Source organism: Narcine bancroftii, chromosome 12 (assembly GCF_036971445.1).
Source record: "Narcine bancroftii isolate sNarBan1 chromosome 12, sNarBan1.hap1, whole genome shotgun sequence".
NCBI lineage: Eukaryota > Metazoa > Chordata > Chondrichthyes > Torpediniformes > Narcinidae > Narcine > Narcine bancroftii.
The window spans coordinates 61,818,432-61,840,595 of record NC_091480.1 but is presented as its reverse complement, the minus strand read 5'-3'; positions in this window follow the sequence as shown (position 1 = coordinate 61,840,595).

Here is a 22,164-nt window from a genome sequence, read left to right as displayed (position 1 = left end):
TGCCCAGGTGTTGTTAGGATTCCCAGCAGAAGGTTTGTGGAACTTTACCATTCTGGATTTCTTTTTAAGAATATTCTGGCCATCTTTTAAGGGGGGTGGTTTTAGGGGGGAGGGGATAGTTAGGGGGTGGGGAAGGATGTGCAATGAAGGGGGAGGATGGTGGGGGTGACATTACCAAAAAACAGCATCGCCTCTCGCTGCAGGGTGGGCCACCTCCAATACATTTTTGAAATGATCTTGCGGGCCAAATATAATTATATCGCAGGCCAGAGTTTGACATGTGTGGTGTAGGGCACCAGACACCGAAAACGTCACTGGGTACAGTGAACGTTTCCGGGCACCACGTACGTCACCAGGCACCGCGTATGACACCGGGTGCTACATACATCACCAAGCACCACGTACATCACCGGGCACCGCGTATGTCACCGGGTGCTACATACATCACCAAGCACCACGTACATCACCGGGCACTGCGTCTGTCACTGGGCACCATGAATGTCACCGGGCACCATGAACATCACCAGGCACCATGTACATCACCGGGCACAGTGTACGTAACCGTGCACCACGAACTTCACCAGGCATGCATATATCACCATGCAGCATGAACATCACTGGGCACCACATATGTCACCAGGCACCACATACTTGACCGGGCACTGTGAACATCACCAGGAACCCTGTACATCACCGGAAACCATGTGCATCACTGGGCACATCTATGTCACCGAGCACCAGGAGTGATGGTAGATGCTTCCTCTACATACACCACATACGTCACTGGGCACAACATATGTCACCAGACATCACATACATCATTGGGCACCATGTGTAAAGGTTAAAACTTAAAGGTTAATTCTTTGTTAATTTTGTGCCTGTCTCTTTAAGAGGACTGCTGTTTGTAGTGTTACCATAGTGACTATGGAATATGTCCTAATAACTGCCCAGACTAATGGCTTGCTCTCATTCTACAAGATGTGAAGGAAGCATGAGCACGAGAAATTTTTCTTTGAATTTTTGTATCTCTTTAACTTTTTGTATCTCTATATATATCTTTGTATCTTTATACAGTAAATGTTTTGTTATTCACCATTAAGAAAGTTTTGTGGCGAAACTATGCAAAATGTTGATCCGTTCTATCAACGAATTAAAACTACATCAAGTAACAGCCACAGGGGGAGGAGTCACATGATGGAGTAGTGGCCGGTCAGGGAACTCCAGCCCTCTCCGGAAAAGTTTAAAAAAAAATACACAAAACACAAAGGTACAAGAATAAAAATTAAAACAAAGTAAAAGTAAAGGTTGGAAGAAAATGGCAGCGAAGAGAGAAAAGTCGAAAGCAACGGGAAGAAGAGAAGAAGAAAGAACGTTGGAAGAAGAAGGTGAAGGCCTTACCTGTCCGAGGAGGCCCGCCACGGAGAGAGAAGCCCGCTCCCTAAGGTCAGTGGAAGTTCCGAGCTCGGGACGACAAAAATGGCGCGCGGAGCCAAGTAAAAGTGCGCAACTGCACATGAAAAAAAGCACACTGACGGGAGGGGGGAACAGCTGAGGAGTCGATCTCCACAGCTGAGGATGACAGCTGCAACACAACAACAGGAAGAGAACATAGAAAACAACGAGAACAAGAAAGAAGAGAGTAAAAAGAAAACAAGGAAGCAACAGACGACCAATCCAGAGGAAGAAGAAGAACAGAGAGAAATGGAAGAAGAAGGGAAAGGCAAGACAATAGATATTTTTTTTTAAAGAATATATGGAATCAGTAAAAGAATGGCAATTAAAAGAATTTAGTGAAATAAAAAGAAGAATTAAAAGTGCAGAAGAAAAAATGAATAGATTAGAGATGGTCATGTCAGAAATAGGAAAAAGAGTGGACAATGTGGAAGAACGAGAAACAATCGTAGAAATGGAAGTAGAGGACTGAAAATAGAAATTAGAAGAATCTAATAAAAAAGTTAAAGAGACACAAGAGCTGTTAGCTCAGAAGATAGATATCATGGAAAATTATAATAGAAGAAACAATATAAAGATAGTGGGACTTAAGGAAGATGAAGAAGGCAAGAATATGAGAGAATGTATAAAAGATTGGATCCCCAGGGTTCTAGGAAGACCAGAATTACAGGAAGAAATGGAATTAGAAAGGGCACATAGAACATTAGCCCCGAAACCACAGCCACAGCAAAAACCAAGATCCATTTTAGTAAAATTCTTAAGATATACAACAAGAGAAAATATATTGGAGAAAGCAACGAAGAAAATAAGAGAAGACAAAAAGCCACTGGAATACAAAGGACAAAAAAAAAATTTTCTATCCAGACATAAGTTTTGAACACCTGAAGAAGAGAAAGGAGTTTAATACAGCAAAAACGATCCTATGGAAAAAAGGATATAAATTTATGTTAAAGTACCCAGCGGTACTTAAAATAGTTATTCCAGGGCAGCAAAACAGACTATTCTCGGATCTGAAGGAAGCACGAAAATTTGCAGAACAACTACAAAACAGACAGAGAGATGAAGACGTGTAACGAGAGTAAAAATGACCACGAACTATATGTATGTGTGTATATGGGTATGTATATGTATATATATATATAATCCAGCTGCGCTGGATGGGTCACGTCTCCAGAATGGAGGACCATCGCCTTCCCAAGATCGTATTATATGGCGAGCTCTCCACTGGCCACCGTGACAGAGGTGCACCAAAGAAAAGGTACAAGGACTGCCTAAAGAAATCTCTTGGTGCCTGCCACATTGACCACCGCCAGTGGGCTGATAACGCCTCAAACCGTGCATCTTGGCGCCTCACAGTTTGGCGGGCAGCAGCCTCCTTTGAAGAAGACCGCAGAGCCCACCTCACTGACAAAAGGCAAAGGAGGAAAAACCCAACACCCAACCCCAACCAACCAATTTTCCCTTGCAACCGCTGCAATCGTGTCTGCCTGTCCCACATCGGACTGGTCAGCCACAAACGAGCCTGCAGCTGACGTGGACTTTTTACCCCCTCCATAAATCTTCGTCCGCGAAGCCAAGCCAAAGAAAAGAAAAAGATATATATATAGGTGTGTATGTATATATGTGTGTACATGAGTGTATCCGTATTTAGAGGAAAATATATAGAGTATAGGTAAGAATTAATAAGGGAATGAAAGGGAAGAGAGGAAGTAAGGAGGGAATTAAAAGAGTGACCTTTGTTATATATGAAAATTGAAATCTTTTCTGGGGGGGCTGGGTGGGGAGGAGTTACGGTCACTGATAAATCAGTTGACGCTTGCGAGTGAATTCGCAAATCCAAATGGAGAGGGGAGATGTGGTTGCCCAACAAGGGATAAAGGGCAACTCAGGAAGGGGAGGGGATAATGGGGTTAAAGAAATTTTAGATAGGAGAATAAGGGAAATCTTTGATGTTTTAGAAATGTTGTCTTATAAAGTGTTCAAAACAAGAAAGCAGAAATGGATAAGAAGGAAAGGTGATGATGAGGAAACAGAAAGGGAAGATAAACAAAGTATGAAATGGCTATGTTGAACTATATGACTTTAAATATTAACGGAATACATAACCAAATCAAAAGGAAGAAACTGCTAAATTTACTGAAAAAAGAAAAAATTGATATAGCATTCGTGCAAGAAACACATTTAACTGAAATGGAGCACAAGAAATTAAAGAGAGATTGGGTAGGACATGTAACAGCAGCGTCATATAATTCAAAAGCTAGAGGAGTAGCTATATTAATCAGTAAAAATGTACCAATTAAAATAGAAGTGGAAATAATAGATCCAGCAGGGAGATATGTAATGATAAAATGTCAGATATATTCGGAGTTTTGGAATTTACTCAATGTATATTCACCTAACGAAGAAGATCAAAAATTTATGCAAGATATCTTTTTGAAGATAGCAGACACGCAAGGGAACATACTAATAGGAGGGGATTTCAACCTTAATTTGGATTCAAACATGGATAAAACTGGGAAAAAGACTAACAGAAAGAACAAAGTAACCAAATTTATAATTAAATCGATGCAACAAATGCAACTTTTGGATATATGGAGGAAACAACACCCAAAGGAAAAGGAATATTCATATTATTCGGGCAGACATAAAACATACTCAAGAAGAGACCTATTCCTGTTATCAGCTCGTATGCAAGACAGATAGAGTAAGAAAAACAGAATATAAAGCTAGAATATTATCGGACCATTCACCCCTGATATTGACAATAGAGTTAGAGGACATCCCTCAAAGAATGTATAGATGGAGATTAAACTCCATGCTACTTAAAAGGCAGGATTTTAAACAATTCATTGAAAGACAAATTAAAATGTACTTTGAAATAAATATGGAATCAGTGAAAGATAAGTTTATACTATGGGGCGCAATGAAAACATTCATTAGAGGGCAAATAATAAGTTATGTAACCAAGATGAAGAAGGACTACAATCAGGAAACAACAGTTGGAAAGGGAAATAGTAAATATAGAAAAAGAATTAGCAATAAAGGAAGATACAACTAAAAGAAGAGAATTGGCAGACAAAAAAATTAAATATGAAACACTACAAACATATAAGGTGGAGAAGAACATAATGAAGACAAAACAGAAATATTATGAACTAGGAGAAAAAACACACAAAATTCTAGCTTAGCAGCTTAAGACAGAACAAACTAAGAGAATGGTATTGGCATTAAGGAAAAAAGACAAGCAAATTACATATAATCCAATGGAGATCAATGAAATCTTCAGGGAATTCTGCAAGCAACTATATCAAACTGAAAACAAAGGGAAAGAAGACAAAATAGATGAATTTCTAACTAAAATTGAACTACCGAAATTACAAACAGGAGCAAAATAAATTAATAAAACCATTTGAAATAGAACAATTACAGGAGATAATAAAAAAAACTACCGAACAATAAAACACCAGGAGAGGATGGATTCCCAATAGAATTCTATAAAACATTTAAAGATTTATTAATTCCTCCCCTCCTGGAAGTAATCAACCAGATTGATAAAACATAAAGCTTACCAGATTCATGCAAAACAGCAATAATTACAGTAATACCAAAGACAGGGAAAGATCCACTCACACCAGCGTCATATAGACCAATATCTTCACTTAACACAGATTATAAGATAATAGCTAAACTATTAGCAAACAGATTAGCCGACTATGTACCAAAAATAGTAAATCTAGACCAAACTGGATTTATTAAAAAAAGACGAACAACAGACAATATCTGTAAATTTATTAACTTAATTCATGCAGTAGAAGGGAATAAAGCTCCAACAGTCGCAGTTGCTTTAGACGCAGAGAAGGCCTTTGACAGAGTAGAATGGAATTATTTATTCAAAGTACTACAAAAATTCAGCTTACCAGAGAAATATATTCATTAGATTAAAGCATTATATAAGGGGCCATTGGCGAAAGTGACAGTAAATGGATATATATCAAAACAATTTAACTTAAGCAGATCAACAAGGCAGGGATACCCACTATCTCCCTTATTGTTCGCGTTAGCCATAGAACCACTAGCAGAACTGATAAGAACAGAAAATAAAATAAAAGGGATGAAAATAAAAGACAAGGAATATAAAATCAGTTTATTTGCAGATGACGTTATAGTATACTTAACAGAACCAGAATTATCAATAAAAGAATTACATAAGAAATTGAAGGAAGATGGAGAAGTGTCGGGTTACAAGATTAACGCAAATAAAAGTGAAGCAATACCAATGAATAATGCGGATTTCTCAAAATTTAAGAAAGAATCACCATTTAGATGGCAAATGCAAGCAATACGATACCTAGGTATACAAATAAATAAAAACCTCGGCCATCTATATAAACTCAATTATTATCCACTAATGAAAAAATCACAGGACGACTTAGAGCATTGGAAAGACTTACCACTAACACTAATAGGAAGGATAAACTGTATTAAAATGAACATTTTCCCAAGGATACAATACCTATTTCAGGCATTGCCAATGCACTTGACGGAGAAATTCTTCAAGGAGTTAAAGAAAATAATAAGGAAATTTTTATGGAAAGGGGGGGAAACCGAGGATAGCACTAGATAAATTAACAGAATGGTATAAACAAGGAGGCTTACAACTGCCAAACTTTAAAAATGATTATAGAACCGCACAATTAGGATACCTATCAGATTTTTATCAAACAAGGGAAAAGCCAGATTGGACTAGATTAGAACTAGATAAAATAAGGGAGAAGATACCTGAACATATATATAAATGGGATGAAAAATTGGTACAACATAGAAGTTCTCCAGTATTACATCATCTGCTCAATATTTGGAAGAAGATTCATGTAGAAAGGAATAAAACAAATTACCAATTACCAAAACTATTACTGACGCAAAATCAGTTAATCCCTTTTACAATAGATAACCTTTCCTTTAGAGAATGGGAGAAAAAAGGGATCAAAAGAATAGAAAATTGTTTTTCAGGAAATAAATTACTATCCTTTGAACAAATGAAGAATAAATATAATATAACTCAAGATACAGTGTTGGCATACTACCAACTGAAATCCTACTTGAAGGACAAATTGGGAGGCAGTCTGAGGTTACCAGAGGGAAGTAATTTTGAATATGTGATTACAGACACAATGATAATCAAAAAATTTGTAACAAACATGTATATTAAACAACAAGAAAAGGAGAATGAGGAAACAAATGGTAAAACTAAACAAAAATGGGAACAAGATTTAAACATAAAGATAAAGAAGGAAACATGGGAGAAGTTATGCTCTGGAACTATGAGAAATACAATAAACACGACGTTACGTATGATACAATATAACTGGATACACAGGCTATACATTACACCTCAAAAGTTAAATAAATGGGACCCAACAGTATCTGACAGATGTTTTCGTTGTAAAAAAGAAATGGGAACAACAATTCATGCAACCTGTACGTGTGAGAAAGTGAAAAAATTTTGGGAAGATCTAAACCAGATATTAAATAAAATTACAGAAAGCAATATACCAAAAAACCCAGAGATCTTCCTCCTAAGTAACATAAAAAACAAAGAATTTGGACTTGATTTGGATGGTGCACAAAAAAGATTTGTTAGGATAGCCCTAGCCGTAGCAAAAAAATGTATTATGTCAGCCTGGAAATTAGAAGATAACTTGAGAATACAACAATGGTATATAGAAATGAATAAATGTATTCCATTAGAAAAAATAACATATAATTTATGAAATAATATTGCAATATTTGAACAAATATGGGAGCCATACATGAAACACAATAGAGAAAACCTACCGGGGACATCTGCCACCTAAAATGACAGAAGGAGAAGGAAATGAAAGGAATTGACTCAGTGGAATTTCTTGTTTATTTTTATTGAGTGACAACATTGTTTAATGGGTTTAATGTATCTTAGATTCTGAACTTAAATGAATGGGAGGGGAGGTAGGGAGGGTGGGATGGGAAGAGGGGGGGCGGGAGAAAACGACACTGTATATATTTGAAAAGGAAAATGTATGTATCTTGATCAATGTGGTTTATGGTGTGAAAAATAAAACATTTTTAAAAAGTAACAGCCACAGAGTCTGATTTATTGGATTAAAGAGATTGAAAATCAGGATATCGCAGCTGATGCTTTGGAAGATGATAGTTTGAAATTAGGCTATATTAAAATAAGGAAAGTATCATCTATATTTTGATTCAAATAAAAATTTAATTGTGTACTTTGTTTGGAAGAATTAATAATTAAAATCAAGAGACATCCACACTAATAATAGAATATCCCAGAAATGTTTGAACCTTTCTGTGAATTATGCAGTTTGAAATTGAGCCAAAGTCTGGCCAGACAACTGCATCCTTGAAAAAGATAAGCCACAACTCTGGTAGCAGAATTGGCAGGAAGCCCAGAAAATGTTCTTGTAAACATAAACGTTAAGATAAAGAAGCTTGTGTGCAGAACCACAGAGACAATTCAGCCAGCAGCAACTCTCTTAGAAGGACCAAGTAAGAGACAAAATTTGTTTCCAGTTCCCAGGAACCAGGAGAAGCCAGGGCAGAAGCCAGGTTGCAGTGTGAAGAACCCAAGACAGATAAGAAGAAATCTTGTCTGGTTAAAGACGTTTAGCAAACAGATCTTCTCAAAGAACTGTTTGATCGTGAGTTGAGTCAGCAAGACTGACTGACAATGCTTGGCAGGAGGTTGGAGCCAGTAGCCAAAGAAGAAGCGGCTTCAACTATCAAGCAAGATGAAGACCCTGTCAAGGCACTGCAGGCCTCATTCACTGGCTTAAAGGTTAGTGGAACTGGAACAGATGAATGTATGTTGCAAAGCCCCACTGGTGCTGTACCAAGCAAAATGCTGAAGATAGGGACTCAAATCCAAAGGGAGTAAGTATAAGATAGCGAAGCGGAGTGGGAAATTAGAGGATTGGGAAACCTTCAAAGAGCATCAGAGAGTAACTAAGAAAGTCATAAGAGAGGGGAAAATGAAGTAGGAGAGGAAATTAGCAAATAATATAATGGAGGATAGCAAAAGCTTTTTTAAATATAATAAGAGGAAGAAATTGGTTCGGTCCAAAATTGGTCCTTTAAGAATGGAAAAGGGTGGAATTATTACCGGAAACAAGAAGATAGCTGAGGAATTTAACAAATACTTTGCAACTGTCTTCACCAAGGAGGATATAGGTTATGGTCAGTTAGGGGGTAGTGGTCATGTGGTATCAAGAGACTTGGGGAACTTTCCTGGGGAAGTAGGGGATCTAATGGATATCCGGATCCAGAAGCAAGAGGTTGTGAATAAATTGTTGGGACTGAGGGCTGATAAATCCCCAGGGCCTGATGGGCTGCATCCCAGGGTGCTTAAAGAAGTTGCTATGGAAATTGTGGAGGCACTGGTCGACATTTTCCAAAGTTCCATAGATTCGGGGGAGGTCCCTGAGGATTGGAGAGTGGCTGATGTAGTGCCGATTTTTAAGGAGGGAGGGAGGAAACGGGAAATTTTAGACCGGTCAGCCTGACGTCAGTGGTGGGGAAGATATTGGAATCTATCATAAAAGGAGTGATAGCAGAACACTTAGGCAGAAATAATAGTATAAGGGCTAGTCAGCATGGATTCCTTAAGGGTAAGTCATGCTTGACTAACCTTCTGGAATTTTTCGAGGATGTGACTTGGGAGAGCCAGTGGATGTGGTGTATTTGGACTTCCAGAAGGCCTTTGATAAGGTACCGCACGGGAGACTAGTGGGCAAGATCAGGGAGCATGGTATTGGAGGTAAGGTGCTGACATGGATAGGAAATTGGTTAAGAAATAGGAAACAAAGGGTTGGAGTAAGCGGGTCTTTTTCAGGATGGCAGGATGTGACGAGTGGAGTGCCGCAGGGATCGGTATTGGGTCCTCAGTTGTTTGTAATTTATGTAAATGATTGGGATGAGGGGATTATTATTAACATGAGCAAATTTGCAGATGACACTAAACGAGGTGGCGGTGTGAGGAGGATGTCAGGAAAATGTAGAGGGACTTGGACAGGTTGGGGGAGTGGGCTGCTGAATGGAAGATGATGTTCAATGTGAGCAAATGTGAGGTTATCCATTTTGGGGGGAATAATAGGAAAGCTGAGTATTATTTAAATGGAGACAAGCTAGGGAGTGGGGAGGTGCAAATGGATCTGGGTGTACTTGGCTAACATGCAGGTTCAGAAAGCTGTAAAGAAGGCAAATGGGGAGGAGTCACGTGATGGAGCAGTGGCCGGTAGAGGAACTCCAGCCCTCTCCAGAAAAGTTAAAAAAAAGATAGAGAAAAAACAAAGGCACAAACTTAAAAACCAAAACAAAGTGAAAGTAAAAGTGTGAAGAAAATGGCAGCGAAGAAAGAAAAACCAAAAACAACGGGAAGAAAAGAAGAAGGAAAGACGTCGGAAGAAGAAGGTGAAGGCCTTACCTGTCCGAAGAGGACCGCCGCGGAGAGAGCAAGACAATGGATGTATCTTTTTTTAAAGAATATATGGAATCAGTGAAAGAATGGCAATTACAAGAATTTGATGAGATAAAAAGAAGAATTAAGAATGCAGAAGAAAGAATGAATAAAATGGAAGTGGCCACATCAGAATTGGCAAAAAGAGTGGAAAATATGGAAAAACGAGAAACATTTGTAGATATGGAAGTAAAAGACTTAAAAAAGAAATTAGAAGAATCTAATAAAAAAGCTAAAGAAGCACAGGAGCTGTTAGCTCAGAAGATAGATATGATAGAAAACTATAATAGAAGAAATAATATAAAGATAGTGGGCCTTAAGGAAGATGAAGAAGGCAAGAATATGAGAGAATTTATAGAAGATTGGATCCCTAGGGTCCTGGGAAGACCAGAATTACAGGAAGAAATGGAAATAGAGAGGGCACATAGAACTTCAGCCCCGAAACCACAACCGCAGCAAAAACCAAGATCCATTTTAGTAAAATTCTTAAGATATACAACAAGAGAAAATATATTGGAGAAACCAATGAAGAAAATAAGAGAGGACAAAAAGCCACTGGAATATAAAGGTCAAAAAATTTTTTTCTATCCAGACATAAGTTTTGAACTCCTGAAGAAGAGGAAGGAGTTCAATACAGCGAAAACGATCTTATGGAAAAAAGGATATAAGTTTATGTTAAGGTACCCAGCGGTACTTAAAATAATTATTCCATGGCAACAAAACAGACTATTCTCGGATCCAGAGGAAGCAAGGAAACTTGCAGAACAATTACAAAACAAGCAGAGAGATGAAGACATGTAATAAAAGTAAAAATGACCACGATCTATATGTATGTGTGTAAAGGGCTATATGTGTGTATATATATAGTGTGCATACATGAATGTATCCGTATTTAGAGGAAAATATATAGAGTATAGACAAGAATTAATAAGGGAGGGAAATGGAATAGAGGGAATAAGGAGGGAATTAAGAGTGACCTTTGTTACATATGAAAATTGAAATCTTTTCTGGGGGGGGATGGGTGGGGAGGAGTTACAGTCACTGCAAAATCAGCTGACGCTTGCGAGTGAATTCGCAAATCCAAATGGAGAGGGGAGATGTGGTTGTCCGACAAGGGATAAAGGACAACTCAGGAGGGGGAGGGGAGATTGGGGTTAAAGAAGTTTCAAATAGGAGAATAGGGAAAATGTTTGATGTTTTAGAAATGTTGTCTTATAAAGTGTTCAAAACAAGAAAGCAGAAATGGTTAAGAAGGAAAGGTAATGATGGAGAAACGGAAAGGGAAATAAACAAAGTATAAAATGGCTACGCTGAACTATATAACTTTAAATATTAACGGAATACATAACCAAATTAAAAGGAAGAAACTGCTAAATTTACTGAAAAAAGAAAAAATTGATATAGCATTTGTGCAAGAAACACATTTAATGGAATTGGAGCACAAGAAATTAAAGAGAGATTGGGTAGGACACGTAACAGCAGCGTCGTATAATTCAAAAGCAAGAGGAGTAGCTATATTAATTAGTAAAAATGTGCCAATTAAAATAGAAGAGGAAATAATAGATCCAGCAGGGAGATATGTAATGATAAAATGTCAGATATATTCGGAGTTTTGGAATCTACTCAATATATATTCACCTAACGAAGAAGATCAAAAGTTTATGCAAGATATTTTTTTGAAGATAGCAGATACGCAAGGGAACATATTAATAGGACGGGATTTCAACCTGAATTTGGATTCAAATATGGACAAAACTGGGAAAAAAAATTAACAGAAAGAACAAAGTAACCAAATTTATAATTAAATCGATGGAAGAAATGCAACTTTTGGATATATGGAGGAAACAATGCCCAATGGAAAAGGAATATTCATATTACTAGGCTAGACATAAAACATACTCAAGAATAGACCTATTTTTGTTATCAGCTCGTATGTAAGACAGAGTAAGAAAAACAGAATATAAAGCTAGAATATTATCGGACCATTCACCCTTAATATTGACAATAAAGTTAGAGGACATCCCTCCAAGAATGTATAGATGGAGATTAAACTCCATGTTACTCAAAAGGCAGGATTTTAGAGAATTCATTGAAAGACAAATTAAAATGTATTTTGAAATAAACACGGAATCAGTGAAAGATAAGTTTATACTATCGGATGCAATGAAAGCGTACCTTAGAGGGCAAATAATAAGTTATGTAACCAAGATGAAGAAGGACTATAATCAGGAAACAGAGCAGTTGGAAAGGGAAATAGTAAATATAGAAAAAGAATTAGCAATGAAGGAAGATACAATTAAAAGAAGAGAATTGGCAGATAAAAAAATAAAATATGAAACACTACAAACATATAAGGTGGAGAAGAATATAATGAAGACAAAACAGAAATATTATGAACTAGGGGAAAAAACGCACAAAATTCTAGCATGGCAGCTTAAGACAGAACAAACTAAGAAAATGGTATTGGCATCAAGGAAAAAAGACAAACAAATCACATATAATCCAAAGGAGATCGAGGAAAACTTTAGAGAATTCTATGAACAATTATACCAAACTGAAAACGAAGGGAAAGAAGGGAAAATAGATGAATTTCTAACTAAAATTGAACTACCAAAACTACAAATAGAGGAACAAAATAAATTAACAGAACCATTTGGAATAGTAGAAATACAAGAGATAATAAAAAAATTACCAAATAATAAGACACCAGGAGAGGATGGATTCCCAATAGAATTCTATAAAACATTTAAAGATTTATTAATTCCTCCCCTCCTGGAAGTAATCAACCAGATTGATAAAACACAAAGCTTACCACTCGCACCAGCGTCATATATACCAATATCTTTACTTAACACAGATTATAAGATAATAGCTAAACTATTAGCAAACAGATGAGCAGAGTATGTACTGAAAATGGTAAATCTAGACCAAACTGGATTTATTAAAAAAAGACGCACAACAGACAATATTTGTAAATTTATTAACTTAATTCATGCAGTAGAAGAGAGTAAAGCGCCAACAGTAGCAGTTGCTTTAGACGCAGAGAAGGCCTTTGACAGAGTAGAATGGAATTATTTATTCAAAGTATTGCAAAAATTCAGTTTACCAGAGAAGTATATTAATTGGATTAAAGCATTATATAAGGGACCATTGGCGAAAGTGACAGTAAGTGGATATGTATCAAAGCAATTTAACTTAAGCAGGTCAATACGGCAGGGATGCCCACTATCACCTTTATTGTTCGCGTTAGCTATAGAACCACTAGCAGAATTGATAAGAACAGAAAATAATATAAAAGGGATAAAAATAAAAGACAAGGAATATAAAATCAGTTTATTTGTGGATGATGTTATAGTATACTTAACAGAACCAGAACTATCAATAAAAGAATTATATAAGAAATTGAAGGAATATGGAGAAGTGTCGGGTTACAAGATTAACGTAAATAAAAGTGAAGCAATGCCTATGAATAATGCGGATTTCTCAAAATTTAAGAAGGAATCACCATTCAGATGGCAAATGCAAGCAATAAGATACCTAGGTATAGAAATAAATAAAAATCTCGGCCAACTATATAAACTCAATTATTATCCACTAATGAAAAAATTACAGGATGATTTAGAGCATTGGAAAGATTTACCACTAACACTAATAGGAAGGATAAACTGTATTAAAATGAAAATTTTTCCAAGGATATTATACCTATTTCAGGCATTGCCAATACACCTGACAGAGAAATTCTTCAAGGAGTTAAAGAAAGGGGGAGTCACGTGATGGAGTAGTGGCCGGACGGTGAACTCCAGCCCTCTCCAGAAAAGTCGGAAAAAACAAAGGAAAACAGAAAGGCACAGAAACAAAAGTTAAAGAAAAGTGAGTATAAAGGTGGAAAGAAGATGGCGACAAAAAAAGAAAAATCGAAATTAACGGTAAGAAGAGAGGAAGAGAAGACAAAGGAGGAAGAAGGAGAAGGCCTTACCTGTTCGAAGAGGCCCGCGGTGGAGAGAGAAACCCGCTCCCTCAGGTCGGTAGAAAGTGGACTACAAAAATGGCTCGTTGAGCCGAGTAAAAGTGCGCAACCGCGCATGAAAAAAAACACACCGACGGGAGGGGTGATCAGCTGGGGAGTCGATCTCCACAGCCGGCAACGACAGCTGCAGAACACCTGCAGCAAGAAGAGAACACAGAAGACAATGAAAACAAGAAAGAAGAGAAGAAAAGGGCAACAAAGAAACAACAGATGGCCAACCCAGAGGAAGAGGAAGAGTACAGTGAAATAGAAGAAGAAGGGAAAGGCAAGATAAAGGATATACTTTCTCTTATTAAAGAATACATGGAGTCATTTAAAGAATGGCAAACACAGGAATTTAATGATTTAAGAAGAAGAATAAACAACACAGAAGAGAAAATGAATAAAATAGATATGACCTTAACAGAAATGGGAAAGAAAATGGACAAGATGGAAGAGCGGGAAGCAGCAGTAGAAATGGAGGTAGAGGACTTAAAAAAGAAATTGGAGAAATCTAATAAAAAAGTTATAGAGACACAAGAACTGTTAGCTCAGAAAATAGATATAATGGAAAATTATAACAGAAGAAATAACATAAAGATAGTGGGCCTTAAGGAAGATGAAGAAGGCAAGAATATGAGAGAGTTTATAAAAGATTGGATCCCTAGGATCCTAGGATGTCCAGAACTACAGCAAGAAATGGAAATAGAAAGGGCACATAGAGCATTGGCCTTTAAACCACAACCACAACAAAAGCCAAGATCTATTTTAGTAAAATTCCTAAGATATACTACAAGAGAAAAGGTACTGGAGAAGACAATGGAAAAAGTAAGAGAGGGCAACAAGCCACTGGAGTACAAAGGGCAAAAAATCTTCATTTATCCAGATATAAGTTTTGAACTCCTAAAGAAGAGAAAGGAGTTCAATACAGCAAAGGCGATTTTATGGAAGAAAGGGTATAAATTTATACTAAAGCATCCAGCGGTATTGAAAATATTTATTCCAGGACAACAAAACAGACTATTCTCGGATCCAGAAGAAGCACGAAAATTTGCAGAACAATTACAAAATAGACTGAGGGATGAAGACGTGTATTGAGAGTAAAAATGACTACGATTTATATGTATGTGGGTAAAGAGGTATAAGTGTGTATATGTATAATGTGCATACGTGAATGTATCCGTATTTAGAGGAAAATATAGATAGTATAGACAAGAATTAATAAGGGAAGGAAATGGAATAGAGGGAATAAGGAGGGAACTAAAAGAGTGACCTTTGTTACATATGAAAAGTGAAATCTTTTCTGGGGGGGGGCTGGGTGGGGAGGAGTTGCGGTCACTGCAAAATCAGCTGACGCTTGCGAGTGAATTCGCAAATCCAAATGGAGAGGGGAGATGTGTTGTCCAACAAGGGATAAAGGACAACTCAGGAGGGGAAGGGGAGATTGGGGCTAAAGAAGTTTTAAATAGGAGAATAAGGAAAATATTTGATGTTTTAGGAATGTTGTCTTATAAAGGGTTTAAAATAAGAAAACAGAAATGGAAAAGGAGGAAAGGTAATGATGGAAAAACGGAAAGGGAAGATAAACAAAGTATAAAATGGCTACGTTGAACTATATGACTTTAAATATTAATGGAATACATAACCAAATTAAAAGGAAGAAACTGCTAAATTTACTGAAAAAAGAAAAAATTGATATAGCATTTGTGCAAGAAACACACTTAACTGAATTGGAGCACAAGAAATTAAAGAGAGATTGGGTAGGACATGTAACAGCAGCATCGTATAATTCAAAAGCAAGAGGAGTGGCTATATTAATTAGTAAAAATGTGCCATTTAAAATAGAAGAGGAAATAATAGATCCAGCAGGGAGATATGTAATGATAAAATGTCAGATATATTCGGAGTTTTGGAATCTACTCAATGTATATTCACCTAACGAAGAAGATCAAAAGTTTATGCAAGATATCTTTTTGAAGGTAGCAAATACGCAAGGGAACATATTAATAGGAGGGGATTTCAACCTGAATTTTAACTGTATTAAAATGAACATTCTTCCAAGGATATTATACTTATTTCAGGCATTGCCAATACAACTGACAGAAAAATTCTTCAAGGAGTTAAAGAAAATAATAAGGAAATTTTTATGGAGAGGGTGGAAACCGAGGATAGCACTAGATAAATTAACAGAATGGTATAAACAAGGAGGCTTACAACTGCCAAACTAAAAATTATTATAGAGCCGCATAATTAACATACCTATCAGATTTTTATCAAACAAGGGAAAAACCAGACTGGACGAGATTAGAATTAGATAAAATAGGGGAAAATATACCTGAACACATATTATATAAATGGGATGAAAAATTGGTACAACATAGAAGTTCTCCAATATTACATCATCTCCTCAATATTTGGAAGAAGATTCATGTAGAAAGAAATAAAACAAATTATCAATTACCAAAACTAATATTGACGCAAAACAAGTTACTCCCTTTTACAATAGATAACCTTTCCTTTAGAGAATGGGAAAAAAAAGGGATTAAAAGAATAGAAAATTGTTTTTCAGGAAATAGATTCTCATCCCTTGAACAAATGAAAGATCAGTACAATATAACTCAAGATACAGCGCTGGCATATTACCAATTGAGATCCTACTTGAAGGATAAATTAGGAAGCAGTTTGAGTTTGCCAGAGGCAAGTAACCTTGAATATGTGATTACAGATACAATGATAATCAAAAGATTTATAACAAATATGTATATTAAACTGCAAGAAAAGGAGAATGAGGAAACAAATGGTAAAACTAAACAAAAATGGGAACAAGATTTAAATATAAAGATAAAAAAGGAAACATGGGAGAAATTATGTTCTGGAACGATGAGAAATACAATAAATACGAGGCTACGTATGATACAATATAACTGGATACACAGACTATACATTACACCTCAAAAGTTAAATAAATGGGACCCAACAGTATCTGATAGATGTTTTCGATGTAAAAAAGAAATGGGAACAACAATTCATGCAATCTGGACATGTGAGAAAGTAGAAAAATTTTGGGAAGATCTCAATCAGATATTAAATAAAATAACAGAAAACAATATACCAAAGAATCCAGAGATCTTTCTCCTAAGAAACATAAAAAACAAAGAATTTGGAATTGATTTGGAGGATGCACAAAAAAGATTTGTTAAGATAGCTCTCGCTGTAGCAAAAAAATATATTTAGTCAACCTGGAAATCGGAAGATAATTTGAAAATACAACAATGGTATATAGAAATGAATAAATGTATTCCATTAGAAAAAATAACATATAGTTTAAGAAATAATATTGAAATATTCGAACAAATATGGGAGCCTTACATTAAATACAATAGCGAAAACCTACCGGGGACAATCATTACCTAAGTTGATGGAAGGAGAAGGAAAGAAAAGAATGGACTCAGTAGAATTTCTGGTGTATTTTTGTTGAGTGACAACATTGTCTGACTGGTTTAATGTATCCTAGATTGTATACCTTAAATAGATGGGAGGGGGGGTGGGGGGGGTGGGTTGGGAGGAGGGAGTGGGGGGGGGGGAGAAAATGTCACTGTATATGTGTGAAAAGGAAAAAGTGTGTATCATGGCTAATGTGATTTATGGTGTGAAAAAAATTTTTTTTAAAAAAAGGAGTTAAAGAAAATAATAAGGAAATTTTTATGGAAAGGGGGGAAACCGAGGATAGCACTAGATAAATGAACAGAATGGTATAAACAAGGAGGCTTACAACTGCCAAACTTTAAAAATTATTATAGAGCCGCATAATTAGGATACCTATCAGATTTTTATCAAACAAGGGAAAAGCTAGATTGGACTAGATTAGAACTAGATAAAATAGGGGAGAAGATACCTGAACATATATTATATAAATGGGATGAAAAATTGGTACAACATAGAAGTTCTCCAGTATTACATCATCTACTCAATATTTGGAAGAAGATTCATGTAGAAAGAAATAAAACAAATTATCAATTACCAAAACTAATATTGACGCAAAACAAGTTACTCCCTTTTACAATAGATAACCTTTCCTTTAGAGAATGGGAGAAAAAAGGGATGAAAAGAATAGAAAATTGTTTTTCAGGAAATAGATTATTATTCTTTGAACAAATGAAAGATAAATACAATATAACTCAAGATACAGTGCTGGCATATTACCAATTGAGATTCTACTTGAAAGATGAATTAGGAAGCAGTCTGAGTTTACCAGAGGGAAGTAACTTTGAATATGTGATTACAGATACAATGTTAATCAAAAGATTTATAACAAATATGTATATTAAACTGCAAGAAAAGGAGAATGAGGAAACAAATGGTAAAACTAAACAAAAATGGGAACAAGATTTAAATATAAAGATAAAAAAGGAAACATGGGAGAAGTTATGTTCTGGAACGATGTGAAATACAATAAATACGAGGTTACGTATGATACAATATAACTGGATATACAGTCTATACATTACACCTCAAAAGTTAAATAAATGGGACCCAACAGTATCTGATAGATGTTTTCAATGTAAAAAAGAAATGGGAACAACAATTCATGCAATCTGGACATGTGAGAAAGTAGAAAAATTTTGGGAAGATCTGAACCAAATATTAAATAAAATAACAGAAAACAATATACCAAAGAATCCAGAGATCTTCCTCCTAAGTAACATAAAAAACAAAGAATTTGGAATTGATTTGGAGGATGCACAAAAAAGATTTGTTAAGATAGCTCTCGCTGTAGCAAAAAAATATATTATGTCAACCTGGAAATTGGAAGATAATTTGAAAATACAACAATGGTATATAGAAATGAATAAATGTATTCCATTAGAAAAAATAACATATAGTTTAAGAAATAATTTTGAAATATTTGAACAAATATGGGAGCCTTACATGAAACACAATAGCGAAAACCTACCGGGGACATTCACTACCTAAATTAACGAAAGGAGAAGGAAATGAAAAGAATTGACTCAGTGGAATTTCTTGTTTATTTTTATTGAATGACAACATTGTTTGACTGGTTTAATGTGTCCTAGATTTTGTACTTTGGATGGATGGGAGGGGGGAGGTGGGGATGTGGGGAGGGTGGGATGGGAGGAGGGAGGGGGGGAGAAAATGGCACTGTATATATTTGAAAAGGAAAAAGTATGTATCATGGTTAATGTGGTTTATGGTGTGAAAAATAAAAAATTTAAAAAAAAGAAAGAAGGCAAATGGCATGTTGGCTTTCATAAAGAGGGGATTGGAGTATAGGAACAGAGACGTCCTTCTGCAGTTGTACAGGGCCCTGGTGAGACCCCACCTGGAGTATTGCGTCCAGTTTTGGTCTCCCATTTTGAGGAAGGATATACTAGCTATAGAGGGTGTGCAGCGCAGATTTACAAGGTTAGTTCCAGGGATGGCGGGGTTGACATATGCTGAAAGGCTAGAAAAACATGACTTGTATCCGATGAAGTTTAGAAGGATGAGGGGGGACATGATTGAGGTATACAAAATTATCAGGGGGATAGACAGGGTGAAGTCGGATTACTTGTTCCCAATGATGGGGGAGACGAGGACTAGAGGGCATAGTTTAAGAATACAGGGTAGGCCCTTTTGGACGGAGATGAGAAAACATTTTTTTACCCAGACAAGTGTGAATCTGTGGAATGCTCTGCCACGGAGGGTGGTAGAGGCAGATTCGCTGATTATGTTCAAAAGAGAGTTAGATAAGACTCTAGTGGACAAAGGAGTTAAGGGTTATGGGGATAAGGCTGGAAAGGGGTACTGATAGTAGTGATCAGCCATGATCTGTAAAATGGTGGTGCTGGCTCGACGGGTCGAAGGGCCTACTCCAGCTCCTATTGTCTATTGTCAATCAGTGGTATCTGAAAGTTCAGGTGTGAATCCAGATGTTAGTATTTCCAAGCTTACAAGTGCAGGAAGATCTTCAAAGTCTTCAAAGGTATCTAGAGCAAGTACAGCTTCACATGCTTCAAGCATGTCAACTATGAACACTAAGGCACAAGCAGACTTGGCTACTGTCTGTACACAACAACAGTGGAGAAAAAGACAAGCTTTAGAGGATAGGGAAGTTCAAATCAAGAATCAACAAATGAGGCAAGAAGCTGAAATTTATAATGAAATCATTCAAAATTTCCCCCATTTCCTCAGACTTCTCACTCAGCCTACCCTCACTATCTCGCCCTCTTGCTGGGAAGAGTCGAGGAGGACTTAAAGAGGTGGATGCCCCTGCCTGTCCACACTGGTGGGCAGGGTCAACTGCACCAAAATGAATGTGTTGCCAAGATTCCAATATCTTTTCCAAACATTGCGTGTGCTGTTGCCCCAGGGTTTCTTCAAGCAGCTATTACATATGGTTAGAAGGTTTCTTTGGAATGGTAAGGTACCAAGGGTCTCTATGGAAATTGCCGGATTTCAAAAAATATTATTGGGCAGCCCAATTGAGATACATTGCCTCTCTTTTTCAGGGAGGAGGTGTACCTATGATAGTATAGATTCTATCACCTGTGTATATGTACATATGTACAGATAGTAGTGTAGGATGACTGTGATTGGCTGAGAGTGTAGCCACACCTACTGGCAGGTCTTAAAGGATTGCTCCTAGCCAGACCAGGTCATTCTGGACTGGTCGACCTACTTGTGATATGCTCCAGTCTTTTAGTTAATAAAAGCCTTGGTTTGAATCAACAAGTCTTTGGTTCTTTTGACGCGCATTACAGTACCATCTTGGGCACAAATTGATCTGCACCTGATGGGTGAGAAGATAGTAGAGGATTTTGTTTATAGATGGGACACCAAATTGTTGACTGGGAAGAAGTGGAGTCCCATATTAAAACAAGTGATTAGTATCTGGGCCAAAGTCAACCAGTATTTGAAGGCTAAAGTGGAGCTGTCACCAAAAACACCCCGACTCCTAATAAATTAATACCACTGACAATGGGCAACAGGATTCTGGACATCTGGCGTCATAACGGCATCAGATGCATAGAGGACTATTATGAGCAAGGGCAACTAATGTCGTTTGAGCAGCTTAAAAACAAGTACACTTTATTGAATAAAACATTCCATTGCTATCTTCAAATAAGATCTTTTCTACAGGACATACTGGGTCCAAGTATGGCCCTACCTCGATGCAGTAACATAGAAGCCATGATTCAAAGTGGGATCGGCAAGTGTGAGAAACAGAAGTACCTTCACAGATTTCGCTTGAGACAAAAATTGAGAACAAATAACATTAATTGTACAACAGTGCAAAGTGGGGTGCTTCCCCTTACCATGGGAATACACACACATACTGGGGCTCACCCAACTTTTATACAGTTCATTTCAGTGTAGAGATAACACCCCCCCCCCTTAACATTCTTCTGCCTCCTGGATTGGTTTGGCATTTGGTAATTCTGTCTGCCTACGTGCAGTTTCTATAAACTTGGAAGACCATGGGGTATCCTGTCTGGGTCCCATCATGTCATTATCCTTATTCATGAATCTGCCTTTGTCCTTGTGAGAAACAGAAGTACCTTCACCAGGTGGTCACGCCAGGGCCACGGGAGGATGAAAGGTGGGTAACTGTTAGGAGAGGGACAAAAGAACGTAAGGTGCCAGAGACGAGCCCTGTGAATATAACCCTCAGCAATAAATACGCCTCTTTGAGCACTGTTGAGGGGGACATCAAGGTTGGGGGGAGTGACAGTGGCTGTGCCTCCGGCACGAGGTCGGCCCCTGTAGCTCAGAAAGGGAGGGAAAGGAAGAGGAGGGCAATTGTGGTAGGAGACTCCATAGTTAAGAGGACAGATAGGGGATTCTGCGAACGCAGCAAGGAGAACCGGATGGTGGTTTGCCTCCCTGGTGCCAGGGTCCGAGATGTTGCTGCTCGTGTCCCAGATATCCTAAAGTGGGAGGGACAGGAGCCAGAGGCCGTGGTACATGTAGGTACCAATGACATAGGGAGAATTAGAGAAGAGGTCCTAAAAAGTGAGTACAGGCAGTTAGGTAGGGAGTTAAAAAGAAGGACCGCAAAGGGGGTAATCTCTGGATTACTCCCTGTGCCACGTGACGGTGTGAATAGAAATAGAATGAGGTGGAGGATTAACACGTGGCTGAAGGGGTGGAGTAAGGGGCAGGGTTTTAAGTTTCTGGATAACTGGGACCTTTTTTG